Consider the following 22,295-nt stretch of genomic DNA (forward strand, 5'->3'; position numbering starts at 1 on the left):
AAATTATGTCTAGTCAAGGCTGTCGTAGCAAAAGTGTAAGTTGTAAAAGAAGTCCATATTTTATATATAAAAACATGTGAACAAGTTGAGTTTAAAACTTTGGAAACATACGTTATAAATGGGTTGGGTTGGTTAGAGGCTATTGAAATATGAACTAAATAGTGATTAAAATTCATTAGAAGCCTTTGATAAAAATTTAAATTTGGTTCAAAAAGATACGTTTTTGAAAAAGTCAAAAATTTCTTTATACATAGATTCTTTACATTTATGTTGATTTTTATATCATACCTGATACCAAAATTCTATCCATAATGATTTTGAGCCTAATATTTAGACTTAATTTGATATTATTGTTTGTAGTATAGTTTTGTCTATAGAGGTTTGGGCAACCGAGCTTCTACTAATAAAGCTTTTAATAAAAAAATATTTATTATTTAGTAACTATTTTTTTAAAGTATTGTAAATCTCTAACATTTATTTATTAATCAAATTGAGAAAATACTTTTAGTAACAAACAATATTTTTAAAATTAAATTAAATCAGTCGATTCGACGAGTTTTACCGAGAACCGGTCACCTGTCCAGTACAGTTCAAAGGATATTTTAAAATAGTCAAAACTCGACCAAACTTGAGAGAACCAAACAAACTAGATTTTCAATGTTCCATTCTAGCCAAGGATATCGGTAAGCCTTTTCTCTACCTTTTTTTTTGGTTAAGAAATAGGAAGAGGGGGGGGAGAGGAGAACCTCACCCGCGTAGCAACCCCCACTGGGCCTTCCTTCCATCAGGAAATGTTCGATGCAGGCCGTAAGTTTCTGCGTACCCTTTCCGACCTGTGGGTTGCCCTATATGTGAGTACGTCATCCCAGCACCACCTCGGTACTAGCGGACCAGTAGCGCTTCCACTAAAAGCGTTCAGGCATAGGGTATCCGGTCTACAAATTTAATCGACGCCCGCGCATTTCGAACTTGAACCACTTCGGTGAAAACAAAGCTTCGTTCTAACTGTGTTATCACCTTGGTGGCTTTTATTCTTCTGTATTTCCCACTAGCCTTTTCTTTAAGGATAATTTCATTATTGGTGTTGCACTAAACATGCTACTAACGAAAGCCCCTAGAAATAATGTCTTTTTATTAAATTTTTTTCTCTTTTTTATACTCTTTTTTTTTTTTTTTTTTTTTGGTCAAAAAATAGGAGGGGAGGGGGAGGGACCAGCCCACCCGCGTAGCAGCCCCATTACTGGGCCCCCCTTCCACTAGGGAATGTTCGATACAGGTCGCAGGTTTCGCGTGCCTTCCCCGACCCGTGGGCTCACCCCACTGGGTTCACCGCCTCACGTGTGGGTACGTCACCCCAGCGCCACCTTGGTACAAGTGGAAGGAAAGCATAACCGCCAACAAGCCAGCCGGGCGTGGGGCATCCGGTCTCCTAATTTAATCGACGCCCGCGCGTTTCGAACCCGGGCAACTTGGACGGAATTATCGCCCCCTTACCACCAGGCTACTACTTTGGTGGCTATACTCATTCAATCTGATGGACTCAGTCGCTAGTCGCTACTGAGATAGATGAAGTTCCATACTTTTTAAAACATGAAATCGTTCTTTTTTTGGTTTCTGGTTAAGAATTCTTTCTTTTTTTATCTTCCATCTGCTATTGTGATGAACGCATGGGCGCACAGCTATAAGAAGAACAATGCGATCGCTACTTCAAGAATTCACACAACTACTTCTGCTCTTTCGGTACCCTCGGCCCCTGAGAGCCGCGCCGCCGCCGCCGCCGCCGCCGCCGCCCAATCCTCTTCTTTCTATGCGAGGCCCGGCCTGCTCCAGATGAAGAACCAGGGCGCCGCCAACCGCGCCCGCGTCTACGAGTTCCTCCGTGGTCTCGGCATGGTCCCCGACGAGCTTGACGGCCTCGAGCTCCCCGTCAGCGTCGATGTCATGCGGGAGCGCGTCGACTTCCTCCATTCCCTTGGCCTCACCTTAGAGGACATCAACATTTACCCCCTTGTACTTGGTTGTGGTGTCAAGAAGAACATGATCCCCGTTCTCGATTATCTGGGGAAGTTGGGTGTCCGCAAAGGCGACCATCACGGAATTTTTGCGGTGGTACCCGCAAGTCCTCCATGCGAGCGTCGTGGTCAATCTCGCACCCGTGGTGAAGTACTTGCAGGGATTGGACATCAAGCACGGCGACGTCCCTCGGGTCCTCGAGCGTACCCGGAGTTACTCGGCTTCGAATTGAGAGGACCATGAGCACATCAGTGGCCTATCTGATTGGAGTTGGTGTTGCAAGAAGATAACTAGGAGGGGTTCTCGCTCGGTATCCGGAGATACTCGGGAGCGAGTTGGGAGAGTGATCGAGCCTTCCGTCGAATATCTTGAGAGCCTGGGCTTACCGAGGCTGGCTGTGGCGAGACTGATTAAGAAAAGGCCTCAAATTCTTGGTTTTGAGTTGGGGGACCAGATGAAACCCAATGTTGAGGCTCTGCTGGAGTTTGGTGTTCGGAAGGAGGCATTAGCTTCTATGATAATTCGGTATCCAAACATCATGGCAATTGAACTGAAGGTTAAGCTTGTCTTGCAGCAATGCTTGTTTGAATCGAGCAATTTGGTGGGTCATGATGAATTTGGAAAAGTCATTGAGAAAATGCCTCAAGCTGCTAGTCTTAGCTGCTCTACTATGTTGAAGCATGTTGATTTCCTCCAAAGCTGCGGCTTTTTTGGCTGCCCCCAGTTGCTTGCCTTGAATCTGGATATTATGAGAATGAGCTTTGAGTATTTTCAAATAGAGATGGATAGCAATTTGGAGGAGCTGGTTGCACACAATAGCACCAAGGTATCAGATTATCACCAAGAAAGGGTTAAAGTGTTCACTTGGATGGCTATTCAATTGTTCTGATGAGGAATTTAAAGAAGGATGAAGTATGACTCCATTGAAATTGAGGAAATGGAAACAGAACCATTGTTTGACATGAAGACATTTCTAGAACCCAGGGAGGAAGATGAGTCTAGGTCTGAATATGATGTAGACAGTGAGTATGAGGACTGTGATGATGACTTTATGTGAAATTAATTTACTATCATTTTGAGTTGCCTGTTGGCGATTAGTTTCATCTCAAAATGATGTGGGAGTGCGCTAATGGACTGCTATCTCTTTGGAGCCTTCTTCAGAGTAACCTTGTGATGCATACAGCCAAACTTTTCATTAAGAAAAGCATCCCTTGAAAGCTGAGTGAGAAATGAATTTTATGAAGGCTAATTGCAATGTCAGACCTAAAGGTACACCTAGTCACGCTCTCATCCTTCAGAATTTTGTTGTCAGTCAATCTTTATGAGATGAAAGATTTTATCTCTGGGAGAAATTGTCATGTGCTTGACCAGCTTATCGTCAGTATCCATATTATGTGTGAAGTTGTGGCTTTTTTGAGTGAAAGCAAGCCTTGACACCTTTTAGATCCTAAAGTTGATGTGTGTGTTACATGCTTGGAGCTTGATGCTTCTTATAGGCTTTGAAGTCCTTCTAGAGTTACTAGTATCGCCTGATCAGATATCCTTAAATATTTGAAGTTATGCTTTTTATGATTTTAATAGATGGTGCAGAAGAAACTTATATTATAAAAATTTTTAATCAGGAGTCATTATTGAATCCATGCATTTTAATGTTCCTTTCCCAACTTAAGGCATGCTCCAAATCAGTTCTGTTCTGCACTAACTATTTGTACCAAAATTTCTACTTCACTGTTTCAAATTGATTCTTTTAGGTCTTCTTTTCCTTTAAGCTTCAAGAGATTCATATTTATTTATTTTTTTTTTTTGCATACCTCACATGGTCATTCTAGAATTTTTCATTTGTTCATCTTACATTTTTCATGAATAGCTGATGACCTCTTAGAATTTTTCGTTGTTGTTTGTCAGTAGTTTCAGCAGAAAATGACATGGGAATGTGCTAATGGACTGCTATCAATGGGAAGCCTTTTCTTTTTTTGATAGTTCGGGCGGATTATACAAATCTAGTATGAATACATTCTATAAAAGTCAGAAAGTAAAATATCCCGAAACAAAGGTAGGATGGAAGACGAATCACTCCACATGATCTCGCTCGAGTGTTGGGCTACGTAAGAAGCAACCCAATCAGCCGCCCAATTAGCTTCTCTGTAGATATGCTTGGCCACCAGGGACACACTCCCTGGAGCTTCACCAGATGTCATATATGAGTGGGTGAGCACCAACCCACCTTGCTTGCCCCTGAATCCATCCGATCACTGTGGCCGAGTCACCTTCGATAATAATACAGTCAGCTTTGAGGACCCACCTCACAAGGATGATACCAGCCTAGGACGCTCTTAGCTCCGCTCTAGGTACAGATGTCTCAAAGATCGGCGTACTGCCTGCCGCCACCAGACTCGAATTCGGCCCCTAGATAACAAAACCTGTACCCCCTATACACTCCCTATCCACCACGCTACTGTCGAAGTTGACCTTAAGGAAACTCGGGGGTGGGAACTCTTAGGTGAGAAGCACCATCTGGGTCGCTGCAAAAGCAGAATGAAGCCCCAGGTGTCTTGAGCTGTCGCAGTCTCTTCAACAATAGAGGGGTGGGTGACCTCAGTAGCCTGCATCAAGGCCCTCTCCAAAATGAAACTCGCCTACCGTCGAGTGCCTTCGAAGATGTAGGCATTCCTAGCCAACTATATCTGGTAGGCAACATAAGCAGCTCGATGCCCTATGCCCTGGACACCTTGGTGGTGCTGCTCTGCAAGAACTCCCCTGATTGGAGCATCGTCGGAAGCAGGTTGGACAACTCCCAAACTTGGGTTGCCCTTTGGCACTGGAAGAAGACGCGGTCAATAGACTCCACCTCATTGCCACAACACGGGCAAGTCGAGGGGATTTCCATTCTCCTGTGTACCAGCAACCCCCTAGTGGAAAGACAGGCCTAGGCCTCCTTCTAGATGAAATGGCTAACCCGAGGGTGAACTCCCGGTCTCTAGATCCGTTCACCCTCTAATTTACAACCAGTCTCCACCCTGTATAGACTGTAGAGCTCCTGCGCCCTTTCCCTCGGGCTGTAAGTGGACCTCCAGACCCTCGTATCCAAACAGCCATGTACCATGATCACAATAGACCGCACCCTCTTGGCAAGCCTATCCTCGAACTTTTGGGCCACTAGCTCCATATTCCACCTCCGCTCACCAGGATGAAACAAGTCGCAGACTCTCAATGTCGCTGTAGTCTCCATACTAAGCATAGTCGACTAGCGGCTCAGTGGTAGATCTGACAACCAGACATCCTCCATCACCAAAACCGATTGGCCATCATCCAACAACAACCCGATATTGGAAAAGTTCTCATGGGTACGAGCGCAAACTTCCCTCCAGATGAAGGAGAACCTCCGATTTTTCTGGTTATCATCACTTGGGGTCAACTGGCCGTACTTAGCCCGCATTACCGAACTCCAGAGACCATCAGGCTTTAGTACAAATCTCGCAGCAGCATGCCTAGCTATCATGATCTCCCTCCTAACAAGTAGAGACTGTTGTATACCCAAATCCGCATCACGAAAAAGTTGGCAAATAGTCCTCCAGAAAATCAGGTGCACCCCACCACTGCCACTGTGTGAGCCCCACAAGAAGCTCCTGAACATCTACTCAAGCTTGATCAGCAGGTTCTTTGAAAAAATGGTATTAGTTAGGAGGTAAACCGGCATCGAGCTCAGAGATCCCCAAACACTTAGCAGGTTCTACGACCAGTGATAGGCACACTTAGCTCTACGGCCCATTTTGCTCCGAGATCCCCAAACATTCTTTGACTGCAACCTTTAGCCGAGGGCGAGCCTTGGGACTGAAGACAATAGCAAACTTGTGGAGATTTACCTTTTGGTCTAACACCCAACAATAGCCCTCTAAAATCTGCCTGAAGAGACCGGAACAGAGGCCCATCTGAGCAACAGACAATCATCTGCAAAAAGCAAGTATAAAATTGGCTGGGCCTCTTGTGCGGGCACATAAGAGTCAAGCGCCTGGTGCAACGTCATGGCCCGGAGTGCATGTGACAATGCGTCAGCACACATGATAAATAGGCAAGGGGAGAGGGGACAACCTTGGCACAAACCGATAGTGGACCGAAAGAACTTCGTTAGGGTGCCATTGATCAAGTGGCAAAGGAGGGCGCGCACACACAACTAAGGATCAATCTGACCCATGCACTGTGGAAACCATAGCTCTCCAGGGTGACTTGGAGGAAGTCTCAACACATCCAAACATACGCTCTCTCCATGTTGAGCTTGATGGCCATGAGACTTCGGTGGGAAGGCGCTCTCAGCAGATCATGCATAAACTCCTGAGCCAGAAGGATATTGTCTGTGATGCTTCGCCCTTCCATAAACGCCCCTTGCTCAGGGCTAACAATATGAGGAAGGATCGGTTTCATTTTACAAACCATGATCTTAGCATCTGCCTTGTACAGGATTGTGCAGAGGCTAATCGGTCTGTAGTGGCCCGGTTTAGATGCATCCTGTCTCTTCGGTATCAGAGTGATGAAGGTTCTCTTCCAGGCCTCTAGCATCCTCCCAAAGTTGAAAAAACTGCTAGATCGCAACCACCAACTCATAATCAATGATTACTCAGAATCTCCTGAAGAAGAAGGGGGGAAACTATCGGGACCTGGCACTTTGTCCTCGGCCATAGACCAGCATCACCTTAGCTATTAGGGCAGCGTTGTTTGCAACACCAACCTAAGTCTGGCAATGGATACGGAAGGATCCTCCCCCCAACTAGCAGTCCACCTCGCTCGGAAGAAATGAAAGATTTTATGCCTAATCTCCTCATCCCTATCGATCCACTGCCCATTGCTGCTCCTCAAGATCTAAATATGATTCCTATATCTCATGATGATCGTGGACTGGTGGAAGAACTTACCATCCCCTTTCCTGATTCAGTGAACCCTCAACTTCTGCCACCATAGGACCTCCTGCTGCTGGAGTAGGAAGTGGTGCATGGCAAGTTTCTCTCGAAGCTCGGTTAGCTCGTCTTGAGTGAGTCCCCCATTCCAATACTCCCAATCCTGGAGCTCCGTGATAGCCACCTCAATGTCATCCAGTCTTCTAAAGATATTGCCGACCTCCACACAATTCCACTTACAGAATCTATGCTTAGCCAGCTCCAGTATGCTCATCACGTGATACATGGCATCGCCGCGCATCAGGATCCTGCAAACCTCTCAGATAATATCCCAAGACTGAGGTTAGACGAGCCAGAACTTCTCAAAATGGAAGGGACTATGGTACTCAGTACTGGACTCGGTGCTAACAAGAAGTGGACAATGGTGCAAGGCAATCTGCGGCAAGTGGCGTACCTGGTCATTGGGGAAACATTGGATCCAGTTGGCATGGCAAAGGCTCTGTCAATTCTCTCCCATACCCTGGTTGTGCCAAGTGATTATTGCACCAAGTAAATCTCAAGCCAGAGAAATCAAGATCAACCAGACCGTTCGCTCCAGTGAAGTCACGGAATTTTCTGATTTTGATCTTATCAAAATAGGGTTTGCCCCCTCTTTTCTCCTGGGGGCCATCGATACAATTAAAGTCACCCACCACCATTGACGGATGCCCTGCTCAATCAGGTTGGAGATCTCCTTCCAAAGTACCCAATGTTGTTTGTAATCTATACTAGCATACACACCAGACAAGAGCCAAGGGTTTGCATTAGATTCTGAAATCACAATAGCAACATGCTATGTACAATTGTGGAAAACATCCACATTCGCCACTCCCACCCTCCGGTTACAACAATGCCTCCGGGCAACCCCCGAGACTCAATGGCCTAAAAAGCCCCATGAAATCGAGAATCGGCGATGAACACGAGCAAGACTCCCACCAGATAGCCTCATCTGCAGCACACACAAATTCGGCATATGTTGTTTCACCAGTCTTCTAAAGGTGGGTAGGAAGGAGGGTTTGCCGGCCTCCTACAATTCCACAGCAGGATTTTCATGGGGGAGACTCAGCAGAGCATGGTTGGGCTTCCTCCCCTGAGCTCCCACCAACATCTAAGCAGGCTAGATCACCTTCCAAAGCCATGCCTTTTCAAGAGTGACCTTGTGATGCATGCAGTAAAAATTCTGATGAAGAAAGTCATTCTTTGAGAGCTGAGTCAGAAATGAAATTTATGAACTCTTTGCAACGTCAAGACCTAAAGGTACAACTAGTCATGCTCCCATCCTTCAGAAAATTTTGTCGTTCATCAATCTTTATGAGATGAAAGATTGTATCTCTTGTAAATATTATTGCATGCTTGAACTGTTTAACTTCACTATTTATAGCGGATACATTTATCTGAAAGTTTGTAACTTTTAGAGTAAAAGCAAGCTTTGACACCTTTTAGATCCTAAAATTGATGTCTATATTACATAACTGTAGCCTCATGCTTATTATAGGCTTTTCAGTTCTTCGAGACTTACAAGACTTGCCAATCAGATGTGCTTGAATATTAAAAAGCATGCTCTTTATGATTTTAATAGATGGTCCAGAAGAAACATATAAATTATAAATTTTTGTATCAGAAATCATTACCTAAATTCATGCATTTTAGTGTTGTCCCATCTTAAGGCATACCCCACCTCTCACATACTATACGCACTAAATTTTTACTTCAGTATTTCAAACTGATTCTTTTAGATCTTCCTTTCCTTTGAGCTTCAGGATTCATATTTAGTGTTCTTTTATCGATTTTCATTTTTGCATGCCTCGACATGGCTGTTTAAGAAGTTTTTCTTATTTTCCCATGAAAAACCTTTATGAATAGCAGATATCCTTTTAGAATTTATCATTGCTGTTCAAAATTTGAAGCATGATAATGATTTTGTTTACCTATTGAATCGCAAAACTATACAAATTCTTTTGTTGCTGAACTGCACTAGTTTCCTTAAGTATTTCTTGCATTTAAACTTTGCACTTATTCTTCTCGTCCATTCATTCTATTCTGCAAGTCAAACCTCTGACAACTGATTCTATTAAAAGAATAAGGCAAGGTATTCTATTATAAAACATCCAATTCTTGTAAGTTTACCGAACTCTCTTTTTAATAAAATACCCTTGATTATTGAATGTTTGTTAGTCGAACTCCTATCTAAAGAGTGCGATACAACATGCAGAAATTATTTGCATTAAAAGATATTCCACAGAGTTGTCAAGTGATAGCTCAACAGTTATTTCTAACAACTTCAAATTTAATTAGATACGGTGCTTCTACTAACTCACTCAACAGAATTTAGTATTGTAAGATTAAGATAAATTTCAATTTCATCAGGTTGCCAATCCCCCTGTCCTTGTAGATTTGTTTACGCCCAAGGGTAACTAATTATAGACCAACTGATAATAAGAAGAATGCCAAGGTGTTTTGAGTTATTCATGTATTGACACTTGGAGGGATGATGTAAGACAATCTAGGATTGGGGCTATAGGGTCTAGAGAAGCAACGTTGAAACCTGTAGGTTGCGGGAATTAGTCTATGAGCTGAGTTTTCAATAGAACTGAACTAAAAATGTAATGTTTTTGAAGAAAATAATTATTGGCCATGATTAAGATTTTAAATACCAATATCGAACCTACAGTGGTTGTCCCAAAATAGTACAATACCAATGCAGTATTGGTATGGCTGGTATGTGCCGAGACCCTCATAATCAATAAAAATGAAAAGCAACTAGCATACATTAGAAAGGTATCCAATTGGTTTCGGAAACCTGAGGTTGGTACTAGTGTTGGTTTTATATCAGAATGGGATCGTACTGGTGGTACCATCCCATTCCAACAGTATTTGATTTCTTGACTATTATATAACAATTCTAGGGCTTAATTTGGATTTTAAGGGCTTAAACAATCAAATAATTGGAATCAAATGCTTGCTAGATCTTTTTTGGGAAAAAATCTGACTATACATGACAAGAAGGAACTGGACGAGATAAAATTATGTTTTGGATCAAAGAGGTAGAAGAAAGCCAAGTGATGACTATAATAAAAGAATGAAAGAAATAAATGGTAGAAGGAAAGAGGAAGGATGGTACTGGACCCAATCTGGAGTCTTAGAATCACACATAGGTTGCAAGTCTCTTGCTTATTCTATGGCATCATACTACAGTAAGAAAAAAAACTTTGAACTTTCATTCATCATTTTTTTGTATAAAAAAAGATTTGATTTTCTCTTTCAACTCCCATATCTAAAGGAATGTATAAGCCCAACAAGACTTTTAGGCTCTCTAAAATACCCTTATAGCATGTGATTACTGTTCATAGTTACTATAGCATGAACAGTACTGGTACAGTAACTTGATTCATAAAGCTATCAATAAACTATCCATCATTAAATCTCTGCCCCTAATTTTAAATGATCCACTAAAAAATAGAAGTAACCAAAAATAAAAGGACATACAAAAAATTGATAACTAAATTAGATATGATAAAATATTTAAGTTGCAGCCCCCTATGATGCATCGTGGCACGATCTTGGGTCTCCATCATTTGATTCTGCTGTGTAGGAACTTGCCCTGGTTTCTTTTAAGTCTGTTCTGAAGCTGCATTGATTGATTTCTCATAGCAATGATAACTTTTGATGGATGCCCCCCATAGGATGTCTAAAAAATTTCCTAACGCTTGGACTGCAGGCATCTTCTCATCCTCTCTAAAAAATAATAAAATGAGGGTATGCCTCACTGCTGAAACAAACCACAAGTGCCAGATTAACAAAAGCTGAAAGAATGTTGGAAGATTTTGCATTTGTGAAGAACTCCATGGACCTCTTTGATAGCTGTTAGTAGTCCTTTTGGTTTATTCAGACTTCATTTAAGTTGCCTTGTGATCTTCATAATTTGTTAGCTCTCCTATTGACTGATAAGTTCCTCTTTCAGTGTGTCTGGAACCATTTCAGCCATGATCGAGTAATCATTGACCATGATTTCAGAATCTTTCAAAGATGTTTCTACTGTTGTGTTGATTGCAAATTTGCAATGAACTTCTTCAGATGGTAGAATCACCTCCTCCTTTGGCTCTTTCTTTTATTGGTACAAAAAAAAAATGTTTACTTCTAAAGATGTTTCTTTTTATTTATTTCTTCAGATGTGGTAAATTTTGGCCCTTTTTTCACTTGAATCATAATACTTACTTTGTTGTCCTCAATCTGACTTTCAAGCTGAAAGAATTTATTTGATGCTGAAATTGATCCTGGCTTCTCCTCCATGATGTCTTTGTGCGCTTTGCCAAGCTCTCGAGTTGTTGATAGTATGATACTTTGCCTTTTGTGTCCAGGGCTGTTGGTGTTATGACACTTCACCTTTGATGTACACCTAAAAAATCCCAATTTGGAATTTTTGTAATTCAGTCCACTTATTCTTCCTTGAATCATGATATTTGGAAGTTAGCAGAGAGCTCAACATTGTCTTTACTTTACTGGTGCATGCTGATCAATAACTCATCACATTGTCGGTGTTAAAAGACCCCTATCATGATGATACCAGGACTGTCCTTGACGATGTACATGGAGTGTAATCTATGTTCTAAAACCAAACTGATGTAGGGCAGTGTAGTATAGGGGTGTATAAGGTGTAGAGAAGGGACTGAAACTTTTAGGTTGCTGAAATTTCAGGTTATAACCTGAGTTTTGAATAAAACCGAAGTAAAAAGTTAATAATTTTTGAAGAAATAGGTATTGGATGGCTATTATCTAACCTAGGGTTTATGAAGTGTTTATACCAGGAATCAAGAGCTTGCTGGAGTGTTTCTGGAGAAAAAGCTGATTATACATGACATGAAAGATTTAGGGAAGATAAAAGTAGATTTTTTTGTCAAAGAATATTAAAAGAAAAGGCAAGTAATGACTAGAATAAAAGGATGAAAGAAAAAAATGGTCAAAGGAAGAGTGACGATGATACGGGACTCACCATCGAACCTAGGAATCATACTTAGGGCTGTAAGCCTCATGCTTATTCTACGTCATCACACCATAGGAAAAAAAAAACTCTCGTCTTTCATTCATCCCTTTTTTTTGCATAAAAAATCTGATTACCTCTTCAACTTCCATGTTTAAAGGAATTGATAAACCTAACTAGACTTTTAGGCTCTCAAAAATGCCCTTATAACATGTGGTCACTGTTCATGTTTATTGTGTTACGAATAGTGCATGAACAGGATTGCCCTTGATTTAAAATTTTCTGCTAAAAACTAAAACTAACCTGAAAGAAAATACAAAAAATTGACAACTTAATTAAATCTTATAAAAATTCCTAAGTTGCAGCCTTATGAAGAATCATGGCATGATCTTGTGTCTCCATCAAGTGATCACGATTGGCTGCTTCTGACATATTTGGGTAGTTTGTTGTTTGAATTAACTATCTACGAAATCAATTTGGATAAAGAAAAGTTACAAATGTAAGGAACCATTAACAACCACTAAGAAGTTACCAAGTAGATGTAGTGATTCATAACCCACCGAATAACCGATGTGGGACTAACCACACGCCCGCATGGTCCTCATATACTCCTCCTGTTTCAGCCATGATATTCTCGTCAGGTTAAGGGTTCAAATCCATACAAATCTAATAACAAGCACCACGATCGGCTCGTGGTCAGTCCCAATAGATCCATGTTATAGTGTCCCCTCGTCTATATAAGTTGGGTCGGATTCTTTCTGATATCACTTATAACAACTCAGGATCTTACCCAAAATAGCTAACCAGAAGGTATTATATGCGTTCCTTGATCCTATATAAGTACCCAAGATCTATCCAGCAAATAACTGATATGGTCTTGTACGTACCACTGATTGAGGGAACCCGCAGGTCTTGAGTCTTAGTAGGGCGAACAGCCTCTGGAACGTCGTTTTTTATCGGCTTTTCGGAAAGGGCGGGGCGCAAGAACAGGGAAGAAAGAGGAAAGTAGCATAGCAGAGAAAAGCTGTTTCCCTCTCGACTTTGGATCTTAGCACCCAAGAAGTCTGTCTGTACAAACGATGACGGCCTGTATTCGGAGTTTCCCTGGGGTTGGTAAAGCGGAGTAAACACACGTCCGTATAGGTCCTCACATACGTTGCATTAGTTTAGACTTGTGATTGGACAATAGCTTGGTACTTATGATCATATAATGGAACAGTTTGAAGCCCAGGTGTCTGCATCTTCAATTGGTCATGCTTTAAGCACTGGCTAGTTGGGCTGAAGCTCAGCATGATTCAATGCAGTCCATCTAGCAACGGAGTCAAAATCTCAACCTCATGCCCTGGTCCTCTGCTGTTTTTTTGGTTTTCTTCCCCTTTTCGTTTTTTGTGTTATGTTTTTGCTGTGGGAGACGGTTTGAAGTTGGTGAACTAGAACTTTGAAATATCAATTGCCTAGGACTGGAATGCATGAAGCAAAAGCAAGCTATCAAATTTGAAGTGATTTTAGTCAAGTTTGGATCCACTCCATGATGCATAAATCATTGTTGGTGGACTTCCATTCCTTCTTTCTTATTTTTCGGAGAAGATATGGTTTGCTTCCTTTTATCATAACATTAAGAAAATGAAACTTATTGATTTTTATGCAAGAAGTAGCATATTTTTATCCCCATTGTATAAGGTATGCTTTGTGTTTGTCTGATTAATATCTGATATCTTTTGGTTTTTGTTTGTTTCAACAGAGAAAATATAACAAATTGTCTTGAAAAGAAAAGTCTTGGGGAAAAGTCATGAGAGAGTGGGAATTCCCTCAATGATGAAGTTCGACATTATGATGCAAAGTTCTGAGTAAACTTAATGCTCCATGGCCACCCACCTTCTGGAAGTTTTTTTTTTTTTTCTTTCTGGTGCCTCTCCAAGAGAGAGAAAAGAGGCAAGTGTAAGAACTAAAATCCAGAATTTGCTCATCATGTAAACCAACTTTACTAAGAAAACAATCTTGAATAATGGACTCACATCAATCCATCCTTGTTTTTACATATAACTAAGTGAAAGATATAATGTTAGCATCAACCAAATACAGTTAAATGGAAAGAGAAAAGATCTATCAATTTATTACAAAGTAAGTCTGATTAAATTTCCCACCAAATTGTGCAGCCAAAACAAGCACCCAACTTTTAGAAGGAAGAAAGGTAGCAATCTCCTGACTTCAGCGAAGCTTCCAAGAAGACCTTGACTAACCCCAGTCCCTGTCATTTCTGCTGGTTTAAGAAAGGCCGGAAATGTCAAATGTGGCATCCCATTGTTTGACTGGAGTACCTTTTTGACTTAAATGTTGGAAGAAAATAAAAGCATGGACCAAGCTTTAGTCTTTATCACCTTCTGTAGGCCTTCAAACTGACCCTTGTACGAAGGATCCATATGATGATAAGGATCCACATGATGATAAGGCTGTGACCCATTGTACCCTCGGCTCTAATGCCACTTGTCACGAATTCAGAGTCTAAAAATTTTTAAGCTATTGGATGGAAAGCTAGGATGGCAAGTAATGAAAAGCATGTACTGAGTTGAGTTTCAAACTATGGCTGGACCATAGAGGATGCAAGATGCTTCGTTAATGTCCATTGATTTAGACTCTTTCCCCCTTTTATACCACAAAAAAAAGATCGTGAGTGGCCTGAACCAAACCAAGAACAAAAACAGAAGCCTTTTGACTCCCTCACATCTGGCTCGGCCTCGAGCCCTGGGCGGATGAGACAAGAAGCAAATAGGAAATTAAAAAGACAGTAGAGATAATTTTGTTAAGTTGCTAAGATGGACTAGGTATGTAACCCTATGTTTATTATTATGTCTAGGTATCTAACCCTATGTTTATTATTATTAGTCTGACTAGTTAGAAAATTGGGTATCTTTTGCACCTAAAGAATATATGCACAGGATAAAAGCCCATGCTTGATATTCATATGAGAGGTAGATTGAATGGTCTAGGAGAAGAAAAATTGAAATCCAAAACCCTTTCGAGTGCGCAATAAAATAATCGGGATTACTTGTTCGACCTAAAGGCGATTTATCTTGTCCTCCTCTTTTAAGAATTCTTTTGCTTTTCTTTTTTGAGATAAATTCTTTTACTTTTCAAATCTTATCTAGGTAGAAAAGTTTCTTGCTTCCCATTGCTAACATTTTCCGGGCACCATTCATATAAGGCTCGTTTGGTTCGCAGGAAAAGAAGGAAGAAAAATGTGGTCAACAGAAAAGTAATGAGATGCCTCTTGTTTGATTGGAGTTTTCAAAGGAGAGAAACGGGAAAGTTGTATTCCCATGGGAATATGATTCCCACATTTCATAGAAAAGTATTTCCCATGCGAAATATGGGAAAGTTACTTTTCCATGAGCCGGGAATCATCCTATTTTTAATTTTTTTTTCAAAAAGACCCTTCAGCATTAAAGTGGCATTAAAGACTTAATTTTTATTAAGGGTATAATAAGAATTACACATAACTTTTTTAGGAAAGTGGATGGTCAACCAAATATAAGCACTCTGAAAATCTATTACTTTTTCATGGTCAACCAAACATGCCAAAAAAACTTTTCGAGACATTCTCTTCCTAGGAATTTGCTTCCCAGGAATCATATTCCTAGGAAGGAAAATGCTTCCCGCGAACCAAACGAGCCCATAAGAAATATTTATCGCACAAGCTATTCTGAAAATAGGCCCTTGATGTTATTTATGCACATCTTATTGATAGAAAAGATGGTTCAATCTTGACTGCATTTGCTGAATTAAAACAATGGCTGAATAGTCAATGGGTTATCGATTTGACAATTTGCTCGTTTTTGTGTTGCCTACAGATTATTGCTTCAAATGCTCATGAATTTAGATAGGTGTTTGAGTTCTGCACTCTGGACTGTTATTTTATTTTGAGATTTTGTTGCCCATTTTAATTCTTGAGACTTAGTTTTCATGACCATTTTGTTTAGTCTCTATTTGGCTGCAATCCACGCCTGATTGTTAATTAACAAAAAAATGTAATTATGTGCAAAGGACTAAAAATAAAGTGGCCAGCTATCTGTAGAACTAATCATCAAATGGAAGTCAAATTAAAGAAGAGCTGTTAATTTTACTATATTAATTATATCACTGCTAAAATAAAAAATATTGTTTTTAACTAATATATAGATTTGAATCTTAGAAAGATTATCTTAATTGAACAGTTAAAAGACCAAGTAACTGTTATTATTCTGTTGTATGATGGACATTGTAATAGTATGTGATATTTAAACAATAGATGCAATTAAATTCCCACCTTGTACAATAGATAGCACACCTAGGAGACACCCTAACTTCTTAAATAAACTGTTATTGCAAGATGATGGCTTTTATTTTAGTTTTAGAGCAATGCTGAGTCCAACAAAATGTTGATGATGAGTCAAAGCAGGGAAGGCATGGATGTAGTCTTGATTAGTAGGCCTAACAACCCTAGTTTAGTCGGCAATTGACCTTGAGAAAGATTGTCCCAACTATCTAGAACTTGTGGGCTAATTAGTGGGGACAAAAACATCCATAATTGGCGGCTTAGAGTCATCTGTCTCATTAAGCTCGTATAAGATAAGAACCAAAAGAATGGCTAAAAAAATTCTGAGGCAAAACAAGAAATTTTGAGGTCGGTCTATTGGATTAACTATCATTTTATATTTTAGTGAGTGAAAATTAAATCCTAGACCCTTGATTTTGATCACTATTTTATATTTGATTTTTGACCCATGCATAAGTATGTAAGGAACAAGTACAATTATGTAAAGAAAAAGATATAATTATGTAAAAATTCCCTAACACATACTATTTCATTTCCTATGAAATACAATAAAGGTTAAATAATAAACAAGAGATAAATATTAAAAACAACTGACATTATAACAAATTACAATTTCTAGATTCTCCCTGAAGATGCATCAAGTTCAAAAAGGGACACAATTGTGGACCACCATTCATCAATTAGTTAATCAAAGATATCCCTTTAATTAATGAAGCTTAAGATTGTATAAGCAATAGTTGTGTGATATCACGATGATGTAAGTGACCATTCTAATGGTGTTGGAATTTTTCCAAGCCATTATAGCAGTTGAATGTTCCAAGCTTTTGAAAGCATCTAGAGCGAGAAATCAAATGCGTCTCTAATGAAGGCCTCAAATTACTAAAGAATAAGCATAGTCTATTTTTATTTTTATTTTATTTTATTTTTTGTGTGTAACACTTTGCAAAAAAATATCGCACAAAGTATCTTAGATAGATGTAAACAGGTATATCACATGAGGCCTCTCTTTAAACTATTTTTCTTGAAAAATGAAACTCTTTTCTCTTTTTTGATGATTAAATAGGTGAAGAACTCGAGCAAAATAAGGAATTATCAAGAAAATTGCGGCAAGCTTTCAAGAATGCTTTCTTCATCAATTTTTCACAACCCTCAAAGTTCTTGTGAGTGACACCTATAAATAAAAACAATGAGAATTATTTGATTAATTCAAATTAAAATCCTCTCCATGTTGAAAGAATATTTGCAATTCAGTTATTTGTCCAATATTATCTATGTAGGTCCCATCCAACTATGATCGGGCAAACAAATAGGACAAGCTATGCATGGCAAGTGCCTTAATTGTATGTTCAATCATCTATTAAGAATAGATGGGACCGAGTTGTATAGATGGTGATGGGCTAATGACTAGATAATTCAATTATCTTAATTTTGCATAAAAAATATTAATTATTAATTTTGTAAGAAAATATTTGTTTTTTTTTTTAAATTAGGGTTTCTTAGGCATTTTCATCCCATATTTAAATACAAAATAAATAGTATATATTTACTAGATAGCGGATACATATTTACTGATACATATATATTGAATATCCGATTCATATTGGTTGGATTACTACTTGTCTCACACTTAAATATATGACCAAAGATTGTTAAGGAATGATGCATAAACATGTATTTTTCTGCTAAAAAAATCTAAGTTTTCTTCTACTTAATGAACATTTTATAGAAAATCCACTTCAATTATTTAAAAAACTTGAGATGAGTTGATATTCAAAAAACTCATGGAAGTCAACCTTGGAAAGAATATTTCTAAGTAAAAAATGTTATAAGCTAGTTAGTGGCCATTAAGAAAGTTGATATTATAAAAAAAAAAATTGACAAAATCTCTTGAAATATTACAATATTATCTTTTAGGTTAAAAAAACTGAAAGTCTATATATGTCTAAAAATATTTATGAAATAATAGTTGATTTTTTAATAATAAAGAAAGTCCAAAATCTTTGAATGTTATTGCTTGTTAGATTGATAAAATCTTTTTATGATTATATTAGATATCAAAGTTCAAATCATGCATTCACATAAGCTCAGCATCTCAGGAGTATTTGAAGGAATGGAAACTCTTAAAGGCAAACATCAAATACTCATATTTATGTCACATGATAAAAACATTAGAAGAAAAGGGGTGAGGGGTGGGTGGGGGCGTCTCCTTTCTTCCTTCCCCTCTTATTTCCTCATGTGAAAGTTCAGCATTTATGCAAGCTTCTTTATTCTAGATTCAAGTAATCTTTTTTTTTGTCTTTTCTCTTTTTGTGACCTTCGTCGCAGCTATCCAACCAACCATGCTACTCTCACACTGCATCGCATATACTTGATGTTAGTAGTTGCAACAGGCATTGCTTTGGCATTAGGCAATGCCTTTAAAATCACAACCCTTATTTTCTTATAGGAAGTTATAGTTTTGATGAATGTAGAATGATGCACCTATAAGTATTGTGGGCTTCGATGATTTATCTTGGATGGATCTTTCTTGCCTATTTTTTTTAATAACGAGAGAGTCATCATTATCTAATGTACTTATCATATATACTAAAATAGATGCACTACTTGCATTGATCTCTTTTCTTACCTTGTTGACACTAATTATTAATAACATGATTTATTCCTTCTCGCATTCCACATTATCATTTATAAGATAAAAATTATGTATTATATTGATGAAAATTATATATTAATTAATTATAGCTAATAGAAAAATGGTTATAATCACTTGCTATGGAGATACTGATATTAATGATGAGATTTAGATCCTTCTCACATTTCACATTATTATTAATAAGGTGAAAGCCATATATTAATTAAATCAATAAGACAAAGAAAGTTGATACTAAAGATGTAAACAAATAATTGCAGGCTATAGAATAATAGTTCTTAGTTATTCTATAAATATTATAACAATTACAAAAGAATTTATATAACAATTGAAGTAGATATATCTAACATTCATAATTTATTTAATATAATAAAAACATTATAAAAAATATATATTATAGATATATTTTTTATTTGTTACAAGACTATATTTAATATCATATATATCAATTATAGTATATAATTTAATTTTAACTCAAAATAAAACCAATTGCCACATCTATAGTCTTGAAATTTAGTACAATCTATACTCTACCCTTCACACATATAATTTACTTTATGGCTTCAAGTAACAACCATTACAATGTCGTAGTGGCACTATAATAGTTTTGACAAACCTATGCAATATTTTAAATCTAATTTATTACACTTCTATATTATATTTACAATACAATTTGAAAATAGATAAAAAAAATTATATCCATGGATAGTGCAAGTTATATGCTAGTATACATATGAAAATGGAAGCTTTGCTTGTGCTGAGCTCTTCACTCACCACATAGACACTAATACTAATGACGAAATTTAAATCCTTCTTGTGCTCCATATTATCATTAATAAGGTGAAAGCCATATATTAATCAAATCAATGTATTAATTAAAATATATATTAATTAATTGTAGCCTATAAAATAATGGTTTTTAATCCCTCCTCATGAGGATACTAATATTACTAATGAAATTTACATACTTCTCAAATTCTACATATCATTGCTAAGGTAAAAACTGTATATTAATTAAATCAATGGGACCAGAGACTGATATTGAAAATGTAAATGATTAATTGTAGGATTAGAAAATGTTTTTTTTTTAATTTGTTATATAAATATCTTAATAATTATAATAGAATTTATATAACAACTAAAATAATATATTTAATATTCATAACTTATTTAATATAATATAATAATTATATAAGATAAAAAATATATATTCTTAATTTGTTATAATATATATATATATATATATATCATATATAATTTACATGTTCATTGTTTAGTTTAACTCAAACTTAAGCCAATCAACATATGTATAAGCTTAAAATTTAGTATAATCTATATTCCAGCATGCACATATCTAATTTATTTCATTGGTTGAAGTAATAGTCATTACCATATCGTAATGGTACCAGAATTGTTTTGACCAACCTACATAATATTTTAAATATAATTTATTAGACCGCTACAATATATTTTAAGAATAATTCAAAAATAGATAAAACATAATATTTGCATATTTAATGGGTTATATACTAGTGTACAACTATGGTGAGATCCAGATTTTTGTCCATGGAGGAGTCATAATTTTCCATGAATAATAGGACTTTATTTCAATTATATGTTCACATTTGGTTGTTTCAATTTTTTGATCTCCTAAAAATTCAAGCATGTAACTTCTTTCCTTCTCGTAATCCAACAACCAAAACAAACTCCCACATTTGGATTTTTTTTCACAATAAAAAAAATCAATTGTAACTTATGAGATTTTGATAATGATATTATAATAAAATTTAATATCATTGATATTAAAATCACTCATTATAATATCTATTTGATGATAAATTAAAGACAACTAAAATATATAAATTTTATTTTTTATAAAAAAATATAGTATGAATTATATTTAATGATTTCTATCTAAAATTTAGATGATCTATCACTACTTTTAATTAATAATTATTTTTAAGAAATTAAATGTAGAGAGTTTTTTTTTTGCTAAAGCGGGTATTTCATACAACATGGGTACGAATACACCTAATCGAATCAGAAAATAAAAGGTTCTGAAAAGCTCCGGGCATCCCTCCTTCTTCAGTTTATAGAGCGCCTCGCTATATATGCCGCCACTCTGTCGGTCCCGTTAGCTTTACGATATACGTACGTAGTCTGAAATGTAATATTTTTATTCATCATTATTCAAATATTGTGGAGCAAGGGTGAACTTCTGGTCGGATTTTTTTTGGATCCAATTGGTAACCATGATCGAGTCATCTTTTGTAATGATTGAACCTTGTTGTTCTATTTAAAGTAAAGATAATTTAGAATGGAGATCAGGGCAGCATGCCGAACTGGCCCCTAAAAGTCTAAAGAGAAAAACAGGACAGGAGTCGCTGTCCAAATAAAAATATGGGCCAGAGCCGTTGCTTCGTCGAAACACGCGTCGCTTTGTACGTAAAGAAGGAAAACTCTTTCAACTCAAAAAGAGTTCGCAGCATTCCACGCCCCCGCCTTCGCGGTCCCCCGCCACCCCTTGACCCCTGAACCACCTCTGCTCCTCTCCATCACACGTGACCTCGCCCCAAATCCCCAATACCCTTCATACTTCCCCCTGACGACTCCCGCTTTCAAACAAAAAGAACTCGGCAAACCTAAGTAGGTGAAACCTCACATCACTTTTCAAAATTCTTTCAATTCCTGTGACCTGGCAAGCCATTTCATAAAATAAAAAAACGTTGTCCTATGTTCCATAGTGTATGGATATTTGTGCCATCTATTAAAAATCATATATCTGTTTCTCCTAAAATATGCTAATAAATGTAAACTATTATACATCATTACACTCAACCATCACTTTTTAACTCCTATTGCTCTGCTTGCTTGACCTCTTCATTTCTTTGTAAGCTCATGACATAGATCTCTTAAGCAGGACCTTCGTCCTTCCCTCTATTGCCCATTCTCCAATGATATTTTCCTTGATCCATGGGCAGCTTTTCATTCTCTGTGTTTAGCTCCGTGAACCAGTGGACTGAGCCTGGTCCACTCGACTAGCCTAGCCATATTGGGCCAACTTCACGTGCCATGTACAAAGGGAGGATCCAGAGAAAGACTCCAATTGAGAGCCTTCTTCCTCTCCGATCGCGATGGTGATCGCAATTTCATCGTCACCCAAAGACCGGCCGAATAAGGCCGGAATTGTCTATTTAAAGATCCTCTTCCTTCTCCTTCGAGTTCACCCAAGCTACCGATCTCAAGCTTCTCCTCCGATCTTCTTCCTCAATTTGTCGCTTGAAGGAGCCGCCAGACCACCTCACTGGATCGAAGAAGGTCTTCTTCTTCTTCTTTCTTTCTCTCTCCTATTATTTAAATGAGATTTGGGTTGGCGAATCGCTGGTAAACCATTCGAAACAAGGTGCCCTGTTA

The 22,295-nt window shown here is 37.8% G+C and overlaps 1 pseudogene; it reads left to right on the top strand.

Annotated features, from left to right (window-relative positions):
* The first annotated feature begins 1,628 nt into the window (after positions 1 to 1,628).
* Positions 1,629 to 13,926, top strand: LOC120112833 (annotated as a pseudogene).
* The last annotated feature ends 8,369 nt before the right edge of the window (positions 13,927 to 22,295 follow it).

This window comes from Phoenix dactylifera, chromosome 13 (genome assembly GCF_009389715.1).
Source record: "Phoenix dactylifera cultivar Barhee BC4 chromosome 13, palm_55x_up_171113_PBpolish2nd_filt_p, whole genome shotgun sequence".
Classification (NCBI taxonomy): Eukaryota; Viridiplantae; Streptophyta; class Magnoliopsida; order Arecales; family Arecaceae; genus Phoenix; species Phoenix dactylifera.